The sequence below is a fragment of the Aegilops tauschii genome, chromosome 1, assembly GCF_002575655.3.
Source record: "Aegilops tauschii subsp. strangulata cultivar AL8/78 chromosome 1, Aet v6.0, whole genome shotgun sequence".
NCBI classification, from domain to species: Eukaryota; Viridiplantae; Streptophyta; class Magnoliopsida; order Poales; family Poaceae; genus Aegilops; species Aegilops tauschii.
In genome coordinates, this window is record NC_053035.3 from 49,611,583 (window position 1) to 49,635,672 (window position 24,090).

Below are 24,090 nucleotides of genomic sequence, written 5' to 3' on the forward strand. Positions count from 1 at the left end.
CTGTGGTGACAATGGGATATCACGTGATTCTCTTGATGTATGTTTTGGTGATCAACTTGCGGGTTCCGTGACCTCGTGAACTTATGCATAGGGGTTGGCACACGTCTTCGTCTTGACTCTCCGGTAGAAACTTCGGGGCACTCTTTGAAGTTCTTTGTGTTGGTTGAATAGATGAATCTGAGATTGTGTGATGCATATCGTATAATCATACCCACGGATACTTGAGGTGACATTAGAGTATCTAGGTGACATTAGGGTTTTGGTTGATTTGTGTCTTAAGGTGTTATTCTAGTATGAACTCTATGATAGATTGAACGGAAAGAATAGCTTCGTGTTATTTTACTACGGACTCTTGAATAGATCGATCAGAAAGGATAACTTTGAGGTGGTTTCGTACCCTACAATAATCTCTTCGTTTGTTCTCCGCTATTAGTGACTTTGTAGTGACTCTTTGTTGCATGTTGAGGGATAGTTATATAATCCAATTATGTTATTATTGTTGAGAGAACTTGCACTAGTGAAAGTATGAACCCTAGGCCTTGTTTCCTAGCATTGCAATATCGTTTGTGCTCACTTTTATCATTAGTTACCTTGCTGTTTTTATATTTTTTAGATTACAAAAACCTATATCTACCATCCATATTGCACTTTTATCACCATCTCTTCGCCGAACTAGTGCACCTATACAATTTACCATTGTATTGGGTGTGTTGGGGACACAAGAGACTCTTTGTTATTTGGTTGCAGGGTTGTTTGAGAGAGACCGTCTTCATCCTACGCCTCCCACGGATTGATAAACCTTAGGTCATCCACTTGAGGGAAATTTTCTACTGTCCTACAAACCTCTGCACTTGGAGACCCAACAACGTCTACAAGAAGAAGGTTGTGTAGTAGACATTAGCACACAAGGTGTTCCTCCAGTATTCGGGAGTTGCATAATCTCATAGTCTGAGGAACATGTATACGTCATGAAGAAAGCAGCAGCAATGAAACTGTAACGATCATAATGCTAAGCTAACGAATGGGTCTTGTCCATCACATCATTCTCCTAATGATGTGATCCTTTTCATCAAATGACAACACATGTCTATGGTTAGGAAACATAACCATCTTTGATAAACGAGCTAGTCAAGTAGAGGCATACTAGGGACACTTTGTTTTGTCTATGTATTCACACATGTACCAAGTTTCCGGTTAATACAATTCTAGCCTGAATAATAAACATTTATCATGAAATAAGGAAATAAATAATAACTTTATTATTGCCTCTAGGGCATATTTCCTTCAGTCTCCCACTTGCACTAGAGTCAATAATCTAGTTCACATCGCCATGTGATTTAACACCAATAGTCACCATGTGATTAACACTCATAGTTCACATTGCCATGTGACCAACACTCAAAGGGTTTACTAGAGTCAGTAATCTTAGTTCACATCGCCATGTGATTAACACCCAAAGAGTACTAAGGTGTGATCATGTTTTGCTTGTGAGAGAAGTTTAGTCAACGGGTCTGCCATATTCAGATCCATATGTATTTTGCAAATTGCTATGTCAACAATGCTCTGCACGGAGCTACTCTAGCTAATTGCTCCCACTTTCAATATGTATCTAGATCGAGACTTAGTGTCATCCAGATTGGTGTCAAAGCTTGCATCGACGTAACTCTTTACGACGAACCTTTTGTCACCTCCATAATCGAGAAACATATCCTTATTCCACTAAGGATAATTTTGACCGCTGTCCAGTGATCTACTCCTAGATCACTATTATACTCCCTTGCCAAACTTAGTGTAGGGTATACAATAGATCTGGTACACAGCATGGCATACTTTATAGAACCTATGGTTGAGGCATAGGGAATGACTTTCATTCTCTTTCTATCTTCTGCCGTGGTCGGGCTTTGAGTCTTACTCAATTTCACACCTTGCAATACAGGCAAGAACTCCTTCTTTGTCTATTCCATTTTGAACTACTTCAAAAATTTGTCAAGGTATGTACTCATTGAAAAAACTTATCAAGCGTCTTGATCTATCTCTATAGATCTTGATGCTCAATATGTAAGCAGCTTCATCGAGGACTTTCTTTGAAAAACTCCTTTCAAACACTCCTTTTATGCTTTCCAGAAAATTCTACATCATTTACGATCAACAATATGTAATTCACATATACTTATCAGAAAGGTTGTAGTGCTCCCATTCACTTTCTTGTAAATACAGGCTTCATCGCAAGTCTGTCTAAAACTATATGCTTCGATCAACTCATCAAAGCATATATTCCAACTCTGAGATGCTTTGCACCAGTCCATGGATGGATCGCTGGAGCTTGCACATTTTGTTAGCACCTTTAGGATCAACAAAACCTTCTGGTTGCATCATATACAACTCTTCTTTAAGAAATCCATTAAGGAATGCAGTTTTCACATCCATTTGCCAGATTTCATAAAATGTGGCAATTTGCTAACATGATTCGGACAGACTTAAGCATCGCTACGAGTGAGAAAATCTCATCGTAGTCAACACGTTGAACTTGTCTAAAACCTTTCGTGACAAGTCGAGCTTTGTAGATAGTAACACTACCATCAGCGTCCGTCTTCCTCTTGAAGATCGATTTATTCTCAATGGCTTGCCGGTCATCGGGTAATTCCACCAAAGTCCATTTGTTTTCATACATGGATCATATCTCAGATTTCATGGCCTTAAACCATTTTGCGGAATCTGGGCTCATCATCGCTTCCTGATAGTTCGTAGGTTCGTCATGGTCTAGTAACATGACTTGCAGAACCGGATTACCGTACCACTCTGGTGCGGAACGTACTCTGGTTGACCTACGAGGTTCGGTAGTAACTTGATCTGAAGTTTCATGATCATCATCATTAACTTCCTCACTAATTGGTGTAGGAATTACTGGAACTGATTTCTGTGATGAACTACTTTCCAATTCGGGAGAAGGTACAATTACCTCATCAAGTTCTACTTTCCTCCCACTCACTTCTTTCGAGAGAAACTCCTTCTCTAGAAAGTATCCATTTTTAGCAACGAATATCTTGCCTTCGGATCTGTGATAGAAGGTGTACCCAACAGTTTCCTTTGGGTATCCTATGAAGACACATTTCTCTGATTTGGGTTCGAGCTTATCAGGTTGAAACTTTTTCACATAAGCATCGCCGCCCCAAAATTTAAGAAACGACAGCCTAGGTTTCTTGCCAAACCACAGTTCATATGTTGTCGTCTCAACGGATTAGATGGTGCCCTATTTAATGTGAATGCAGTTGTCTCTAATGCATAACCCCAAAACGATAGAGGTAAATCAGTAAGAGACATCATGGATCGCACCATATCTAATAAAGTGCGGTTACGACGTTCGGACACACCATTACGCTGTGGTGTTCCGGGTGGCGTGAGTTGCGAAACTATTCCGCATTGTTTCAAATGAAGACCAAACTCGTAACTCAAATATTCTCCTCCACGATCTGATCGTAGAAACTTTATTTTTCTTGTTACGGTGATTTTCTACTTCAGTCTGAAATTCTTTGAACTTTTCAAATGTTTCAGACTTATGTTTCATTAAGTAGATATACCCATATCTGTTCAAATCATCTGTGAAGGTCAGAAAATAACAATACCCGCCGCGAGCCTCAACACTCATCGGACCACATACATCAGTATGTATTATTTCCAATAAGTCAGTTGCTCGCTCCATTGTTCCCGAGAACGGAGTCTTAGTCATCCTGCCCATGAGGCATGGTTCGCAAGCATCAAGTGATTCATAATCAAGTGATTCCAAAAGCCCATCAGCATGGAGTTTCTTCATGTGCTTTACACCAATATGACCTAAACGGCAGTGCAACAAATAAGTTGCACTATCATTATTAGCTTTGCATCTTTTGGCTTCAATATTATGAATATGTGTATCACTAAGATCGAGGTTCAATAAACCATTTATATTGAATGTATGACCATAGAAGGTTTTATTCATGTAAATAGAACAACAATTATTCTTTGACTTAAATGAATAACTGTATTGCAATAAACATGATCCAATCGTATTCATGCTCAACGCAAACACCAAATAACATTTATTTTAGGTTCAATATTAATCCCGAAGGTAAAGGGAGTGTGCGATGGTGATCTTGTCAACCTTGGAATCACTTCCAACACCCATCATCACCTTGCCCTTAACTAGTCTCTGTTTATTTTGCAACTCCCGTTTCAAGTTACTAATCTTAGCAACTGAACTAGTATCAAATACCGAGGGGTTGCTATAAACACTAGTAAAGTACACATCTGTCGGGGGAAACGACATCTATGGAATCACTGGGATCCCTTCTACGGTTGGAGGGCGCGGGGTTGTGCAAAGAGCGGGTCTGGTAGTTAGCACAAAGATCGTTTTACCCAGGTTCGGGCCGCGAGGATGCGTAATACCCTAGTCCTGCTTTGGTGTATATATTTGAGTGTTCTTGAACTCTCGAACTAGCTACGGTGCATGTCTAGTCCAAAAGATCTGAATCCTTCTCCTGGACGCCTCGGGCCTCCTTTTATAGTCAAAAGGGGTCGCCACAGTGGCACACAGGAGGTGGAAAGGTGTACAGTGTACAAGCTTATCGCCTGTCATTATAGGACAAGACGCATTAAATGCACTCCTTAGGTGTCCCGTTGCTTTATTGGGGACGGCAACGAGGCCCGTCCCGTCCGTCGCCGCTCCATCTTGCTCTGACGCGCGTCCAGGCCAACGAGGCATGCGGCGCCACGTAGGCTGGTAGGCTGCTGAGATGGCGTGGTGGAAGGATCTTCACAAAGATCTGCATGCCACCACGCAGGTGCTTGCTGAGTCGGTCTGGAAGCCGCACGTTGCCATGCAGGTGCCTGCCCAGCTGGTTGGGCTGGCAGCTGTATGGGAACGGCGGTGGAGCCTTGGCAGATGCGGGCCTGGCTGTGGCCCCGCGGGTGTCCTTGGCAAGGGTCTTGCCGGGGCCCCGACAAGGGTCTTGCCGTGGCATCGCGCCTTGTCGGGGGTCTCACGGATTTCCTCGGCTAGGATCTCACCGAGGATCGTTGTCTTTTGGTCCTCGTCTGATCTTGTATGTTTATGATCTTCACAAAGATCTGCATGCCACCACGGAGGTGCCTCCCGAGCCTTGGTTCCAATGTGGTTGACGGTGTTGGAACCCTTGGGCTCAAGGGTGGCGCGCCCTACTGGTGTTGGGCAAGCTGCCCCGGCAAGGCTCTTGCAGGGGCTGCGGAGGCCGCTGAGGGAGTCCTGGATTAGGGGGTCCTCGGACAACCGGACTATATCCTTTGGCCGGACTGTTGGACTATGAAGATACAAGATTGAAGACTCCGTCCCGTGTCCGGATAGGACTCTCCTTGGCGTGGAAGGCAAGCTTGGCAATACGGATATGTAGATCTCCTCACTTTAACCGACCCTGTGTAACCCTAGCCCCTCCAGTGTCTACATAAACCGGAGGGTTTTAGTCCGTAGGACAACAACAATCATACCATAGGCTAGCTTCTAGGGTTTAGCCTCTACGATCTCGTGGTAGATCAACTGTTGTAATACTCATATCATCAAGATCAATCAAGCAGGAAGTAGGGTATTACCTCCATCGAGAGGGACCGAACCTGGGTAAACATCATGTCCCCCGCCTCCTGTTACCATCCGCCTTAGACGCACAGTTCGGGACCCCCTACCCGAGATCCGCCGGTTTTGACACCGACATTGGTGCTTTCATTGAGAGTTCCACTGTGCCGTCATCATAAGGCTGGATGGCTCGTCTCGTTGTCAAGGACAACATCACCTCTGGGGGAGCCCTGGCTGTAGGCCAAACTCTCCGACTAGGCGGCTTCGTCATGACCGCCCGTTCGGCCATTGCGCCGACGATGACTTCTCGGGTCATCGAAAATAGCCTCCATGTCGGCTCGGAATTCGCCGAGCAGCTGGATCCAATGGAGCTCTCTTCCTTGAACGAGCTCTTGGATCGCATCGCCGCCTTGGGAGTCGCTACGGACTATAATCAGATCGGGCTTAAACCCGACCAAAGGGAGATTAACTCTCCGTCGGTCACCCATCAGATAGCAGTGGTGGAGGAGCAATGCAGCGATTCTTCCTCTATCCTGAGGACAAACTATGTCCGGATTCCCGAGCTCTCCGAGCCGGATACCCGTCTACGGGAGGATATGGCCCAAGCCTTGAACCTAGAATCAGGCAGCGGGCCAGACCTATTGGGCAACATCCCGAAGCCCAAACTGCCAAGCTCGGAAACTCCTCCACCCCTGGGTCTCAGATCAGGTAAGGGTTCGGACCTAAATCTACCCACCCACCCAGATATAAGTGATCTTTCCCACATTAGACAAGAGCCCCAAGAGACAGTACACCACTATTGGGCCAGATTCCTCCTTGTAATGAGCAAGGTTAAGGACTGTCGCGAGGAAGACGCAATTTCATTCTTTTGCAAAAATTGCATGGACAGGGGAATCCTCAACGCCATAAGTCGCCGTGACATAGCACACTTCGCTGACTTGGCGGCCATAGTACGGAAGTACTGTGCAATGGAAAGCGCCTGGAAAACTCAAACAAAATTTTGGGATCCTTCGGCTCTCACTAAACCCCTCGTCCGAACTAAAAGGGTGTACTCTCGTAAGTCACCCGATCCAATTACAAAGAAACAAAAGCCCACTACAGGGCGTGGAACCGTATTGGAGGGATGGCTTAATGGGCCATGTCGTGGAATTGTCACGGCAGATGTCCTCGTGCAAGGATTTAGTCATGGAGCCATCGCAACTAGGAAGCTTAAAGGGGTTAAACGGGACAAGGGACACGAGGATTATACTGGTTCGGCCCCTTACGGTGAAGGTAAAAGCCTACGTCCAGTTGAGATGGTATTACTTAGGGTTTCGATGACCAGGAGCTAAACCGCTCTGCTTGGCTATCGAACTGATCTTCCTCCTCTGACCCGCCGCCGGGTCGTCCCTTTATATAGAGAGGTTGACGCCCCGGCGGCTCTCAGAGTCCCAGCCGGCTTATAACAGTGTCCGGCTCGGACTCTTAACTATTCTTGCCTTACACTACAAGTCTCGCCATAACGGCGGTTTATCACTACGGGCCTTAAGCCGCCTCCGGGTCTTAAGCCCATTACTGACCCGCCTTCCGCAAGCTTGGCACTGGGCTTCACGTGGTGATCATTATAACGTAACCCGGCCCCTCCTGGGTGGGTGACTCTAATGGTTATATCCTCAACATTAGGCCCCAGATTGATTTGAACCGGTTCACGTCAATCTTCAAAATCTTCCGGCTTCTGCTTGTGCAAAGGTTATAACCCGCCATGACGTCATCTTCTGGATTCTTGGTAACCCGCCATGACGTCATCTTCCATTAAATTCATTTTTTATTCTGCCATATCCCAACGGATCTTATCTTTAATGACCATCCTGAAAATCGAGGCGTTTCTGCGGCAAGATAATCACGTCTTCAGCCTCCTCGTTTCTCGCGCCCATTTACCAGCCGTCCCTTATAAATAGGCCCGGCCCATAGGTCTTCGTCACTCTTCCCCTCCATCGTCTTCCTCCTCTGACGCTCCAGAGCTCGAGCTCCGCCGCCGCCGCCGCGCACCTCGTCTTCACCGACCAAGGCCGCTGCATCAACCTGTCTTGACCAGAAACCTGCGGCGCACCTCTGCTGCTCATCAGCACCAGTAAGTCCTCGTAGTCATGTACCTTAGATCCGCATTAGGGCTCGCGATTTCTCTGTGTTCTTCGTAGTTCATCGCGATTTCTTCACAGTTCCGCCACCGAGGTTCCTTTTGATCCAAAAACGGTACAGACTCCCTGCGGTAGTAGTTTCTCACTCATTTTTATGCTAGTAAATCCCCTTTGTCCGCAACAAGACCTCATTTAGAGCTTATGAACTTCTCTGTATCAGTTTTTAGGTCTAGAAATTTTTCCTTTCTAGACGATCGTTTGATCCAAAATAATCCCTGCAATCTGTGAAACTTGTTTGTGCAACACTTAGACAAAAAACTGCATCTGTTAGCCATGGCGGCTCATATCGCCGGCTTAAAAGAGGCCATGCTTTGTGAAATTTCCGGCTCATTCATAATAGAGTTTTAAACAACTTGAATTACTTATGATATCCACAGCGGCTTAGATAACCCGATACAATCAGCCATATATCATTAGGCCCCTTCATAAGTCGCCATCTTGTCTGTGAGATCCATCAGCACCTGAGCCGGCGAGTGCACAGGGCTTCCTGCCCCGGCGGCGGGGTTTTGAACAGGTTGCGCGCCGGCCATAAAGATTCCAACCCGGCTTGGCGGCTCAAAGGGGTCCGGAATACTGTCGCCATCGGAACAACCCCTGAGCATGCCATCTTGAAGTTGGTACAACGAGTCGGTCTCCTCTGTGGATGACTCGCCGTCAGAGCGAGCGGCCGTCTCCTCGCCAGATCCAGATCTTTCAGAGAGTCCTCCATGGGTGCATCCCACGAAAGCGTGCTTCAAGGCAGGCAGAGTCCGGGCGGGTCGTGCATGCTGAGCCGTCTCGATGAGATCGGCGCAGAGGTCCGGCCCAAGGCCCGGCTCACCAATCTTGCCAATGAAGACATGGATTCCGCCGAAGGGGACCCGGTACCCGTACTCGATTGAGCCGGCGTCAGGGCCCCAGTTTGCATCGTCGATGTAGAGCTTGCCGCGACGACTCTTGGTCATCCGGCCCATAGCGTATCCCTTGAGCCCTTCGAAGCTGCCCTTCAAGAACTCAAATCCACCGTGCGCTGGCCCCATGGTGGGCGCCAACTGTCGTGGAATTGTCACGGCAGATATCCTCGTGCAAGGACTTAGTCGTGGAGCCATCACAACTAGGAAGCTTAAAGGGGTTAAACGGGACAAGGGACACGAGGATTATACTGGTTCGGCCCCTTACGGTGAAGGTAAAAGCCTACGTCCAGTTGAGATGGTATTACTTAGGGTTTCGATGACCAGGAGCTAAACCGCTCTGCTTGGCTATCGAACTGATCTTCCTCCTCTGACCCGCCGCCGGGTTGTCCCTTTATATAGAGAGGTTGACGCCCCGGCGGCTCTCAGAGTCCCAGCCGGCTTATAACAGTGTCCGGCTCGGACTCTTAACTATTCTTGCCTTACACTACAAGCCTCACCATAACGGCGGTTTATCACTATGGGCCTTAAGCCGCCTCCGGGTCTTAAGCCCATTACTGACCCGCCTTCCGCAAGCTTGGCACTGGGCTTCACGTGGTGATCATTATAACGTAACCCGGCCCCTCCTGGGCGGGTGACTCTAATGGTTATATCCTCAACAGGCCATGCAAAATTCATAGTACAGCGGATACCATGCCAACACACAGCCTTAGAGCATGTTGGGTACTCCGGCAGGTGGCCAAGAGCGGTGAGGATCTCCTCGTCAACAATACCGCAGAGCACCATCCCGTGGAAAACAACAATACAGTATTGACAGTCTTCGAGACCTTCGCCTCAAACAATAGGCGCAAACGAGCACTCCACAGCCTTGCCGAAGTCTGCCACGTGGCAGCAATAAATCCATGGAGTGATATGGCTATCACCTCCAATGCCAGTGATGACCTAAATTCCGAACAGCCCGAGCACTAGCCGCCTTGGTCCTTAGTCCAATTGTGGACGGCTTCCGGCTTACTAAAGTGCTCATGGACGGCGGCAGTGGATTAAACCTCATCTATGAGGAGACTCTTCGAAAAATGGAAATAGACAAAAGCCGCATTGAGCAAAGCAGCACGACCTTCGGAGGAATCATCCCTAGTCGGGAGACACGATGTGCTGGGAAAATCACACTAGATGTGGTATTCGGCACGCCGGAGAATTACAGGTCCGAAGAAATCACATTCCAAGTGGCCCTGTTCAATAGCGGATACCACGCCCTTCTAGGGCGGGAGGCATTCACGATCTTCCAAGCTATACCCCATTACGGGTACATGAAGCTCAAAATGCCCGAGCCCAATGGAATTATCACTCTAGCTAGTGATCCGGACATAGCACTCCGCGCCGAAAATAAAACAGCTGCACTGGCCCTCGAGGCGTTATCCGAAGTCCTCGCGGCCGAAGAATTAACTGCGCTGCGCTCCACAGTGGACAGGGACGACGTGATACTCGAAAAAAGATCCAAGTCCACCTCTTTTAAACCAGCGGATGAAATAGTCAAATTCCAAGTCCATCCAACGGACCCTGCCAAAACAGCATCCATCGGGGTACAGTTAAACCCCATAGTAGATGCCGCGCTACGGGAGTTCTTGCGCGTGAATTGGGACATCTTCGCCTGGCATCCTTCAGACATGCCAGGAATCCCACGCAGGCTGGCCGAGCATAGCCTTAACATTCTAAAGGGATTCAAGCCGGCAAGCAAACTCTTCGGCGCTTCTCTGAGCCTAAGCGACAAGCCATGGGAGAGGAGCTAGCCAAGTTACTGGAGGCCGGATTCATTCAAGAAATAAAACATCCGGACTGGCTAGCAAACCTGGTGATGGTACCAAAGAAGGACAAATCATGGCGCCTATGTGTCGACTTCAAGGACCTTAACAAGGCTTGCCCCAAGGATCCCTTCCCCCTCCCTCGCATCGATCAAATTATCGACGCTACCGCAGGACACGACTCATTGTGTTTCCTCGACGCATACTCCGGATACCATCAAATTAAGATGGCGGAGTCAGATCAAGCCGCAACGGCATTTATCACTCCATACGGCCCCTTCTGTTTTAACACCATGCCTTTCGGGCTCAAAAAACGCCGGTGCAACCTATCAACGCATGATTCAGACATGCTTGGAGACACAGATCGGCAAAACAGTGGAGGCATACGTAGACGATGTGGTCATTAAAACCAGACACGTCGAATCCTTAATAGACGACTTGAGGCTCACGTTCGACAATCTCCGAACATACGACATCAAGCTCAATCCGGAAAAATGCGTCTTCGGCGTGCCCGCCGGAAAGCTCTTAGGCTTCATCGTCTCTAATAGAGGAATTGAAGCAAACCCAGCTAAAATCCGAGCTCTATCACAGTTGGCTATCCCAACAGACCTCAAGCAAATCCAGAAACTAACTGGATGCGTGGCTGCCTTAAGCCGCTTTATCTCCCGATTAGGAGAAAAGGCACTACCTCTTTATCGCCTTCTTCGACGCACCGAACACTTCGAGTGGACGGATGCGGCCACGACCGTATTAGAGGAAAAAAAACCGTTTTGGCCACAAACCCAATCTTGGCTGCGCCAAATGTCGGCGAACTAGTGCTGTTATATATAGCGGCAACACACCAAGTTGTAAGCGCAGTGCTCGTCGTCGAACGAGAGACGGACAGACATAAGTTCCCGCTTCAAAAGCCGGTATACTATGTATCCACTGTCCTCACTCCATGCAAATCACGATACCCACATTATCAAAAGATAGCATACGCGGTCCTCATGGCATCCCGGAAACTACGACACTACTTTCAAGAGTGTTCAATTACGGTGGCCTCTGAAGTACCACTCAACGACATAATAAACAACCGCGAGGCCATGGGCTGGATTGCTAAATGGGCTATTGAGCTCCTCTCGTTCGACATAATATACAAACCACGGCGAGCCATTAAGTCACAAGTACTGGCTGATTTCGTCGCCGAATGGACAGAAGCCGAACTCCCTAAAGAGTACGGCGCGTACTCCAATTGGATCATGCACTTTGACGGCTCTAAAATGCTGGCTGGTCTGGGGGCTGGCGTCGTCCTGACATCCCCCACCGGAGATACAGTCCAATACATACTCCAAATATTATACACAGACTCCAACAACGCAGCAGAATATGAGGCCCTGTTACATGGTCTCCGGATGGCAGTTTCCATGGGCATTCAACGCCTGGAGGAGCGTGGGGACTCGAACCTCGCAATATCTCAAATAAATGGAGACTTTGATGCCAAGGATCCAAAAATGGCGGCTTATCACAATGCCGTCCTCAAAATGTCAGCTCAGTTCGAGGGGCTCGAATTCCACCATGTGGTCAGGGAAAACAACCAGACGGCGGATATCCTCGCCCGCATCGGCGCTAAGAGCGACCCTGTCCCGCCTAATATCTTCTTGGAAAGGCTGTTTAAGCCATCCGTGGTATGGGAAGGAGAGACCGGTAACAATAGTCCGGACCCGGCCACAACACCAGACACCGAACACTCTGACGTAATTGGAGGCTCTGCCACCGAAATAACACCTTTGGTCCACGTGATTATGGCCGTCATTGCCCCGTGGACAGAACCCTTCTTGGCTTACCTAACTAGGCAAGAACTACCTGAGGACCCAAACGAGGCACGTTGCATTGTGCAACGATCTAAAGCCTACAAGGTCCACGAGGGAGAGCTTTATAAGAAAAGCCCTACCGGAGTCCTTCAAAGGTGCATCTCCGAAGAGGAAGGACGGAAACTTTTGGCAGAAATTCATGCTGGACTTGGCGGCCACCACGCCGCAGCACGGGCCCTTGTAAGCAAGGCCTTCCATACAGGTTTTTATTGGCCGACAGCCCGGGCAGACGCACAGGACCTTGTTCAACGTTGCGTCGGTTGCCAGCTTTTCGCAAACCAAAGCCATATGCCACCTACCGCTCTCCAAACAATCCCCATCACTTGGCCCTTTGCGGTCTGGGGGCTTGATATGGTCGGACCCCTTAAAGGGGGAAGCCATAAGAAAAAATACCTATTGGTCATGGTGGACAAATTCACCAAATGGATAGAAGCCAAACCAGTTAAAATGGCCGAATCCGGACCAGTGATAGACTTCATATCTGGGGTTGTACACCGTTATGGCATTCCCCACAGCATCATCACCGATAACGGCTCGGACTTTACAGCCGACGAGGTAAAACTTTGGTGCAGCAAAATGGGCATCAAGCTCGATTATGCTTCTGTCTATCACTCGCAAACTAACGGTCAAGTCGAGCGAGCAAATGGTCTTATCATGAGCGGCATTAAACCCAGATTAGTGCGATCCTTGAAGGAATCAGATACGCACTGGGTAGAGGAGCTCGACTCCGTACTATGGGGGCTGCGGACCACGCCGAACCGCACTACCGGATACACACCGTGTTTTATGGTGTACGGCGCAGAGGCGGTACTGCCCTGCGACATAATTCATGACTCACCTCGAGTGCGCATGTATGAAGAGAAAGAAGCCGAGCTTGATCGGCAGGACAGTTTGGACACCCTGGAGGAGGAGTGTGACATGGCAAAAGCCCGTTCCACATTTTATTAGCAACAAGCTCGTAGGTATCAAAGCAGCGAAGTACGGGCCAAAACTTATAACGTCGGCGAACTCGTTCTATGCCTACCGGAGAAGAAAAAGAACAAGCTCAAGCCCAAATGGGAAGGTCCCTTCGTTATTGACCAAGTTCTGACCGGTGGAGCGTACCGTCTACGGGATGCATCGGACAATCGACTCGAGCCAAACCCATGGAACGCAGCCAGACTCCGAAGGTTCTACGTCTAGTGCCGGACACTATGTTCGTCTCCTTACCCCCGTCAATTTTTTTTATATCCGTTATCTGTCTTTTCTTTCTTTCTTCCCTTTTTCTTAAAGGCCTTAAAAGGCTAAAATGTGTCTTGACTACACAATCTTGATGCGCTAGGCGTGCTCATTATACCTGGGGGCTTCTTATACAGAAGCTTAATATAGCTATGTTTCGGGCTCTATGCCCTCCGCACATGTGTTACTCTTCCACATGTACCCCTTTTTCGCCATTATATGCATCGATATGACTTAAGTTTTGGCCAAGCTGGGTTGCCTGGCTCTTGTGTTTATGCCCTACGTTCTCGTTAATTCGGCTAGGGCATAAGGGGAGCACCTCTGCGATTGTTACTGCCGGGTTAGCCGCATGTGTACCTCAGACTGGGTGAAGTCGAAAGCTAGCGTTCTTAAGGAAATATTCGGTCGGTGAACAAAAGATGACATTTATTTATTGTAATACATGCCCCCTGTTTATATCCTGCGTCTCTTTTCGCAGTTCGGACATGCACATTAATGCATGCGTACCCAGGGAAAGGAACCCTTAACGGAACAATTCTCCCTGGAAGATGTTTCTTACTATCCATGTAATATAACATAGCTAGTTGGGTACTTGTCTGTTCAAGCACTTATGACCCCTACGCCTGGTTTCCACGCGTACCCCGGCTTTTACATAACTGAGCGGGTATTCAGATACACTCCGGACTGTCGGGTCCAGAGGTCGAAGCGAAAAGGTCCGCCATGACAAATGATTTACAATCCGGCTAGGGACAATACATGTCACTTGAAGTACACAATCACTTAGACTGACTAAATTCTTCTTCTATACCATCCAACAGGCTGTCTAGCCTACAATCCTGTTGGGAATACTTTGCAGCTAATTCTACTTGATCATACACCAAACTGACGGGGATCTCTTTCCCATCGGACCCACAGGTCCGACCTCGGCCATGTGGTTCGGGTCAGCCTTGGTATATCGCGTCTTCACCATGGCCCAGGCTTCCCTTGCACCTTGTCGGCAGGCTGATATCTTCCATAATCGGAAGCGCCGCCGCGCTCCCTTGAGCTTCTTTACAAGCTCCCCCATGCCTCCTGGCAGGGAGGCGGATGGCCACAGGGCTTGGGCAATGCCCTGCATCACCTGCCGAACTTGTTCGTGCAGTTGCGCGAGCTCTGGCAGAAGATCACCCGCAGACCCGGGCATCTCCTCCGCGGGACGACTCGTCAGCATACCTACAGACATAACTCTGTTAGCCGGTTTCTTCGCCGAACTCTTTAAAAGTTCATTCAAGCACTTACTGAAAATGCCGCGTCGAAGCCTCTTATTCTCCTTTACGGAATTAGCAAGCTAGGCTCGAACATCTTTCAGTTCAACGCCCAGCCGGGTATTGGCGTCTTGGAGATCGTTTTTCTCCCGCCTAACCCGTGTAAGCACGCGCTCGCCAGCCTTTAGCTATCGTTGAGCATGTTGCTCATCCCCTCGGACGACCTCCGGATTCACTCCGGAGTCATCTACAGAATCTATTGTTAGATTTGCATGTATGCCGCATACTACCTGGTACATGTCTTCCTTTGCAATAGAAATAAGTGTTACTAGATGGGGCCTTCTCGGACTCCTTCACTGCGGCAACTGCGGCCTGAAGCTGGGCTTTGCACTCCTCCAGCTCTTGAGACATCCGGGTATTCTTCTCCGTAAGAACCTATGCAAACAATGATCCTTAAATCAGTTGTGCCAACTGTTTCAAGTCTCAGGGGCTACTGATATACATAATTATTAGATTTTCTTACCCGTATATCCTTCACATACTGGTCTGTGGCTTTGGCAAGACCATTTTGAGCAGCTCGGATGTACGCGTCTCCTGAGTTAAACGCATTGAACGCCTCTTGGGAGAAACAAGCATCGCGGAGTACGGCCCGGCGACGCATGTGATTCATGGCACTCTCCACTTCGGAATTCATAGCGGACAGCCTATCCGCATCCTCTGTAGGAGGAACATCCGATGTTGGCCCCATGTTAGCATCCGCCTCTAAGTCCGGCTCTGGAGCCCGGCTGGTGGAAGCATGGCCGGCAACCTCTCCGGATATAGTCCGGCGAGCGTTTTTCCTACTAGGAAACATGGACGTTATTATATTTTAAAAGACGACAACCACAGAGTGGGGTTCTTTTTCATACCTCTGCGACGGCGTCTCAGTCCTGACCGCCTTCCTTTTAAGCCTACCCGGCTTCGGTGCCCCTTGTTGGTGAGTCACTACGGGTTCGGCATGGCGTCCCGAGGGCCTTCCCTGTAAGACACCATATGTGTGCGGTAGGTGAAGTGCAGAAAAAGGGATCCTTCTCGGAAGTTGGGACTCCGGTTTTACTTACATGTGATGCAGGGAGTAGTCCAGGATAATCGGCTATGATGGCCACCATGGCATCGTCGCAGCTCAATTGATAGAACATCCTGTCAATAAGCACCACAAATGTGTCCGGATCCTCTTCGAGTCCGGGGTCGAGGGCCCGGTCAGGGTCCTCTGGTTGTGGAGGCGGGCTGTGGACCTCCCTCACGGCTTTTCGCAGTTCCTGCTATGAAATAGCAAGGTAAATATTTATGACAAAGAATGCGGGAAGGTCTGGAGTAAAAAAGCAGCTCATCTAGTTCGGGGGGTTGTACATGGAGAATCCATCCCGTGGCTTGATACGGATGAACTCCTCTTCCTCTCCTTTATATAAATCAGACAGTATTTTCGCTAGAGCATCGACGGAGTCCAGACCTTTACGACCGCAGCGGGTGGCATCGTCTTCTCCATTGAAGTGCCACATGGGATGTCCCCGATATTGAAGTGGCTGCACCCCCCGCATTATACATATTGACATAACCTCGATTATTGTCAATCCTGATTTGGCCAGCGTTTGTATCTGGCCCATCAGGTAAAGGACCTCTCTGTTATCTTCCTCCTGGGGGCTCCGAGGGCGCCAGCTGCGGCGTTTCTTCAAAGGGTCGTTATTAAACTCAGGGAGGCCCATTCGAACAGGGTCTGGAAGGGGGCCGTCCTCCATATAAAACCACTCCGAAGGCCAGTCTTTGGATGTCTTCTTCGGAGTACCGGACAGGTATCCGGTCCCGGCGATGCGCCATATCTCGGCTCCGCCCACTTGATATATCGACCCCTCCTGTGTACGGGGTACGAGGTAGAATAGCCTCTTCCATAGCTCGAAATGAGCTTCACAGCCCAGAAACAGCTCGCAAAGGGCGACATAGCCAGCGATGTGTAATATGGAGGCGGGAGTAAAGTTATGCAGCTGGAGGCTGTAGCACTCCAGGAGCCCGCGGAGGAACGGATGGATTGGAAATCCAAGTCCCCTTAACAAGTACGGGACAAGGCATACCCGCTCCCCCATCGACGGGTCGGGAAAGCTCTTTGCTTGTTCCCCGCCATTGTAAGTGGCTAGTCCTGCTCGGACGGGGACCATATATGCAGGAGGAAGAAACCCCTGGGTCTGTAACTCTACCAACTGTCTGTGGGAAACGGAACACTTCTTCCAGTTGCCTGGCTTAGGGCTACGGGAGCGAGAGGAGGAGCTACGACGACCGGCCATGATAGGATGGATTTTTTCGGGCGCGCTCCGATGGATACTCGCTGAGGGAGGATGGTGTGATCTGGATCTGAGGATCCCCGATCCCTTAAATAGACGATCTACTCGCATGGTTAGGGTGGCAAGTGTAAAAATGCCCCGACTTCTCGCATTCGCTAGACACGTGGAGGATAGCCATTATTGGGCGCAGAAGCCGAAGAATGCAAACATTTATGGGAAGCCGGACACTACTCAACAGGTACTCAGGACTTGGAGAAGAACCCGCCTTGCAATGCCGAAGACAATCTGCGCGCCGGACTCATCGTCATTGAAGCCTGGTTCGGGGGCTACTGAGGGAGTCCTGGATTAGGGGGTCCTCGGATAGCCGGACTATATCCTTTGGCTGGACTATTGGACTATGAAGATACAAGATTGAAGACTCCGTCCCGTGTCCGGATAGGACTCTCCTTGGCGTGGAAGGCAAGCTTGGCAATACGGATATGTAGATCTCCTCCCTTGTAACCGACTCTGTGTAACCCTAGCCCCTCTGGTGTCTATATAAACCAGAGGGTTTTAGTCCATAGGACAACAACAATCATACCATAGGCTAGCTTCTAGGGTTTAGCCTCTACGATCTCGTGGTAGGTCAACTCTTGTAATACTCATATCATCAAGATCAATCAAGCAGGAAGTAGGGTATTACCTCCATCGAGAGGGCCCGAACCTGGGTAAACATCGTGTCCCCCGCCTCCTGTTACCATACGCCTTAGACGCACAGTTCGGGACCCCCTACCCGAGATCCGCCGGTTTTGATACCGACAGCCGCCCCGGCAAGGGCCTTGCCGGGGGGAGTCCACCTCGCCCTCTTGATCTTTGCGTCTCTGGTCTTGGCGTTGCTTTGTTCGTCTTGTGCTTCTGGTTCCTCCCTTTGCTCTGCTAAGTGTGGCCGCAGGTGCGGCTCTGACTGCCCGTGCACAAGTAGAGGGGTAAAAAGGAGAGCCCCTACTTTTGTACACCGACAACATCAATAACATGTATATCAAATATACCTTTGTTCACTTTGCCATCCTTCTTATCCGCCAAGTATCTAGGGTAGTTCCACTTCCAGTGACCATTTCCTTTGCAGTAGAAACACTCAGTTTCAGGCTTGGGTCTAGCTTTGGGCTTCTTCATGGGAGTGGCAACTTGCTTGCCATTCTTCTTGAAATTCCCTTTCTTTGCCTTTCCCTTTTACTTGAAACTAGTGGTCTTGTCAACCATCAACACTTGATGCTTTTTCTTGATTTCTACCTTTGCCGATTTCATCATCGCGAAGAGCTTTGGGAATCGATTCCGTTATCCCTTGCATATTATAGTTCATCACGAAGTTCTAGTAACTTGGTGATAGTGACTAGAGAACTCTGTCCATCACTATCTTATCGGGAAGATTAACTCCCACTTGATTCAAGTGATTGTAGTACTCAAACATTCTGAGCACATGCTCACTCGTTGAGCTATTCTCCTCCATCTTGTAGGCAAAGTACTGTCAGAGGTCTCATACCTCTCGACATGGGCATGAGTATGAAATACCAATTTCAACTCTTGGAACATCTTATATGCTCCATGGCGTTCAAAACATTTCTAAAGTCCCGGTTCTAAGCCGTAAAGCATGGTGCACTAAACTATCAAGTAGTCATCATACCAAGCTTTGTCAAACGTTCATAACGTCCGCATCTCATCCTGCAATAGGTCTGTCACCTAGTGGTGCATCAAGGACATAATTCTTCTGTGCAGCAATGAGGATAATCCTCAGATCACGGACCAAGTCCGCATCATTGCTACTATCATCTTTCAACTTATTTTTCTCTAGGAACATATCAAAAATAAACGGGGAGCTACATCGCGAGCTATTGATCTGTAACATAGTTATGCAAATACTATCAGGACTAAGTTCATGATAAATTAAAGTTCAATTAATCATATTACTTAAGAACTCCCACTTAGATAGACATCCCTCGAGTCATCTAAATGTTCACGTGATCCAAATCAACTAAACCATGTCCGATCATCACGTGAGATGGAGTAGTTTTCAATGGTGAACATCACGATGTTGATCATATCTACTATATGATTCACGTTCGACCTTTCGATCTCCAGTGTTCCGAGGCCATATCTACATATGCTAGGCTCGTCAAGTTTAACCCGAGTATTCTACGTGTGCAAAACTGGCTTGCACCCGTTGTATGTGAACGTAGAGCTTATCACACCCGATCATCACGTGGTGTCTCGGCACGACAAACTTTCGCAACGGTGCATACTCAGGGAGAACACTTGTACCTTGAAATTTAGTGAGAGATCATCTTATAATGCTACCGTCGAACTAAGCAAAATAAGATGCATAAAGGATAAACATCACATGCAATCAATATAAGTGATATGATATGGCCATCATCATCTTGTGCCTTTGATCTCCATCTCCAAAGCACCGTCATGATCACCATCATCACCGGCTTGACACCTTGATCTCCATCGAAGCATCGTTGTCGTCTCGCCAACTATTGCTTCTACGACTATCGCTACCGCTTAGTGATAAAGTAAAGCAATTACATGGCGATTGCATTTCATACAATAAAGCGACAACCATATGGCTCCTGCCAGTTGCCGATAACTCCGTTACAAAACATGATCATCTCATACAATAAAATTTAGCATCATGTCTTGACCATATCACATCACAACATGCCCTGCAAAAACAAGTTAGACGTCCTCTACTTTGTTGTTGCAAGTTTTACGTGGCTGCAACGGGCTGAGCAAGAACCGTTCTTACCTACGCATCAAAACCACAATGATTTTTCGTCAAGTATGTGTTGTTTTAACCTTCAACAAGGACCGGGCGTAGCCACACTCGATTCAACTAAAGTTGGAGAAACTGACACCCGCCAACCACCTGTGTGCAAAGCACGTCGGTAGAACTAGTCTCGCGTAAGCGTACGCGTAATGTCAGTCCGGGCCGCTTCATCCAACAATACCGCCGAATCAAAGTATGACATGCTGGTAAGCAGTATGAATATTATCGCCCACAACTCACTTGTGTTCTACTCGTGCATATAAGATCTGCGCATAGACCTGGCTCAGATGCCACTGTTGGGGAACGTAGTAATTTCAAAAAATTCCTACGCACACGCAAGATCATGGTGATGCATAGCAACGAGAGGAGAGAGTGTTGTCCACGTACCCTCATAGACCGTAAGCGGAAGCGCTATGACAACGCGGTTGATGTAGTCGTACGTCTTCATGATCGACCGATCCTAGTACCGAAAGTACGGCACCTCCGCGATCTGCACACGTTCGGCTCGGTGACATCCCACGAACTCACGATCCAGCAGAGTGTCAAGGGAGAGCTTCGACAGCACGATGGCGTGATGATGGTGATGATGAAGCTACCGACGCAGGGCTTTGCCTAAGCACTGCAACGATATGACCGAGGTGGATTATGGTGGAGGGGGGCACCGCACACGGCTAAGAGATCAATGATCAACTTGTGTGTCTATGGGGTTCCGCCTGGCCACGTATATAAAGGATGGAGGGAGGAGGAGGCCGGCCCTCATAGGGCACACCCAAAGTGTGGAGTCCTACTAGGACTCCCTAGTCCTAGTAGGATTCCACCTCCCACATGGAATAGGAAAAAAGGAAGGGAGAAGGAGAAGGAAGGAAGGGGGTGCCCCCTTTCGCTAGTCCAATTCGGACCAGTCCATGGGGAAGGGGCGCGGCCACCCTTGAGGCCTTTCTCTCCTTTCCCGTATGGCCCATTAAGGCCCAATACGAATTCCCGTAACTCTCCGGTACTCCGAAAAATACCCGAATCACTCGGAACCTTTCTGATTTCCGAATATATCCTTCCAATATATCGATATTTACGTCTCATCCATTTCGAGACTCCTCGTCATGTCCCCGATCTCATCCGGGACTCCAAACAAACTTCGGTCATCAAATCACATAACTCATAATACAAATCGTCACAGAACATTAAGCGTGCGGACCCTACGGGTTCGAGAACTATGTAGACATGACCAAGACTCATCTTCGGTCAATAACCAATAGCGGAACCTGGATGCTCATATTGGTTCCTACATATTCTACGAAGATCTTTATCGGTCAAACCGCATAACAACATACGTTGTTCCCTTTGTCATCGGTATGTTACTTTCCCGAGATTCGATCGTCGGTATCTCAATACCTAGTTCAATCTCGTTACCGGCAAGTCTCTTTACTCGTTCCGTAATGCATCATCCCGCAACTAACTCATTAGTCACAATGCTTGCAAGGCTTATAGTGATGTGCATTACCGAGAGGGCCCAGAGATACCTCTCCGATAAACGGAGTGACAAATCCTAATCTCGATCTATGCCAACTCAACAAACACCATCGGAGACACCTGTAGAGCATCTTTATAATCACCCAGTTAAGTTGTGACGTTTGATAGCATACAAGGTGTTCCTCCGGTATTCGGGAGTTGCATAATCTCATAGTCTGAGGAACATGTATAAGTCATGAAGAAAGCAGTAGCAATGAAACTGTAACGATCATAATGCTAAGCTAACGAATGGGTCTTGTCCATCACATCATTCTCCTAATGATGTGATCCCGTTCATCAAATGACAACACATGTCTATGGTTAGGAAACATAACCATCTTTGATAAACGAGCTAGTCAAGTAGAGGCATACTAGGGACACTTTGTTTTTTCTATGTATTCACACATGTACCAAGTTTCCGGTTAATACAATTCTAGCATGGATAATAAACATTTATCATGAAATAAGGAAATAAGGAAATAAATAATAACTTTATTATTGCCTCTAGGGCATATTTCCTTCAAAGAGGTCTCTGTAAAAGTCGTCTACATGGGCCCGGATGTCCTCTGGCTGCTGCAGGAGGGTCTCTCCATCCCATAGGAGAGGGATGGAGTTACGTCGTCACCGACCGTTGGCGATGGCCTGGAAGTAGGCAGTATTGGCGCCCCCCTTGAGGACCCAATTATGCGTACCCCGCAAGCGCCAATAAGCCTCCTCATCTGTGTAGATGACCTTGAGCTAGTCCTCTAAGTCGTATCTAAGCATCGATTCCTCGGCAAATAAACCCGCACCATTCGCGCAGAGATCGAGGGCCTGGATGGCCTCTAGGAGGACTTTCTTGCGCTCCCAGATATCACGACCCACGTTAGCCCCCCATCCTTTCATGAATTGCCATGACCGCTTTGCACAGAAGTGCCAGGAGTCAACGGCCGAGAGGGATCGATGGGGGGCCTCGCGCGCCTCTAGCCACCTACCGACCATAGCAGCGGCAAACCCAGGCTGGCGCAACCAGAAGGTTTTGAAGCGGAAGCAGGGCGGTAGGGGAGGACGCTTGTTCTTCGAAGAGAGGAGGAGGGGGACGTGATCGGATCCAATCCGAGTAATCGCCCGGAGTGAAGCTAGGGGGCAACGAATGTCCCACTCAGGAGATGTGAAGACCCTGTCTAAGATAGAGCGGGTCGGCTCCGCTTGGCGGTTGGTCCAAGTGAATCTGGCGCCGACTCTATCAAGCTCGCGAAGCCCCATGTCTGCGATGTAGTCATTGAACATCTGCATCCGGGGGAAGTTAACCAAGTTGTTACTCTTGTCGTCTTCCGACTGGATGAGGTTAAAATCTCCGTCCGCCACCACCGGTAGCTGGGCGGCTGCAACCTTTTGGCGAAGCTCAGCGAGGAAGGCTTCAAAGCGTCGATGATCGGCTGGGCCATAGACCGCTATGATCTCCCATTTGAAATTGAGGGCCCGTTCGAAAATCTCCATGCTAACGAAGAACTCGCCTCGGTCCATGCTTCCTACCTCAAAGGTGGCATCCTTAACCCCTAGAAGGATGCCACCCGAGTGGCCCGCGCTCCCACTAGAAGGGAGCCAGTGCCAAGAAAATAGATCGGAGCTCAAATGTTCGAGCTCCGATAGGGAAAATTCCGTACGCGTCGTTTCTTGGATGGCCAAAATGTCGATTCGTTCATTGCGCATGTACTCTATCAGTTGGCGGCGTCGGCCATCTTGGCCGAAACCGCGGATGTTCCAGAACAGCGTACGCATCACGGGACCATCGGGGGGCTGCTTGACCCAAGACTCGAGATGCGCCCTGGGCGCGAAGGGCTGCGGTGCGGGAACGGGTGCGGCCGCGGATCTCCGCGGGGTCGGCCATCGCCCGTGACTGAGCGTTCGGGGAGGCTTCGGCGGAAGGCCCCGAGGGGGTCCGGAGGCGCGAGCGGGCCTCGGCAAGACGGCCGTCGAGGATCTCCTGAGCCCAAATCGCCTCAATTTGAACTAAGGGGGGCGATCTCCCCCCTGAACACGATGGCCGAATCCGCAGCCACCTTAGCGAGGTGACCGAGCGGAGCCACCTCTAGAGCAGAAAACAAGCAAGTAGCAGAGTTGACGGGGATGGACGGAGTACCTGGCTCGAGGTTCCAGGCAGCGGCCCGAAGCTCTGCCTGCTCGGGGATAGGCAGAGCTGGGCTACCCTCCGGCCTGGCCGCCTCGATCCGAGCACTGCGGCGCAACGATGTTACCGGGGTCGAGGTCGATCTGCCCCTCCTGGAGTAGGCCGCGGTCCGAGGTGGAAGTGGGGGGCGGCCACCGGGGTGGTCACCACTGTCGACGTCCCACCTAAGGGAGAGCACGTGGAGGCCGGGGGCCGGGTCGACGGAGACGCGAGGGTGGCGACGTCCAGAGCCAGCGGGGATGGGGTCATGTCCGGCCCAGGGGGGATCAGTCACCCCCTGGTCCGACAGAACCGGCTCGACACGGGGAGGAAGGGGGCGGGTCCCTGTCCTGGACACGCCCATCCCCCTCGGGAGGAGTAGGAGCAGCCGGAGGGAGCTGTGGGGGCAAGCGTGGGGTCAGCCCCAGCCAAGAGCACAGAAGGAATGGCGGGGGGAGTACCGTCGGGGGAGCGAGGGGACGAAGCCGGAAAGCCAGCAAGGCTCGCGTCAGAGGCGTCGCTGCCGTCAGTGGGGGGTGGATGATCCGACCCGTGGGC

General features: G+C 49.4%; 1 pseudogene; it reads right to left on the reverse strand.

Moving 5' to 3' along the window:
* The window catches only part of LOC141027424 (uncharacterized), a 28,450-nt pseudogene extending 5,197 nt beyond the window's left edge, over positions 1-23,253 (reverse strand).
* Between the last annotated feature and the right edge of the window lie 837 nt (positions 23,254-24,090).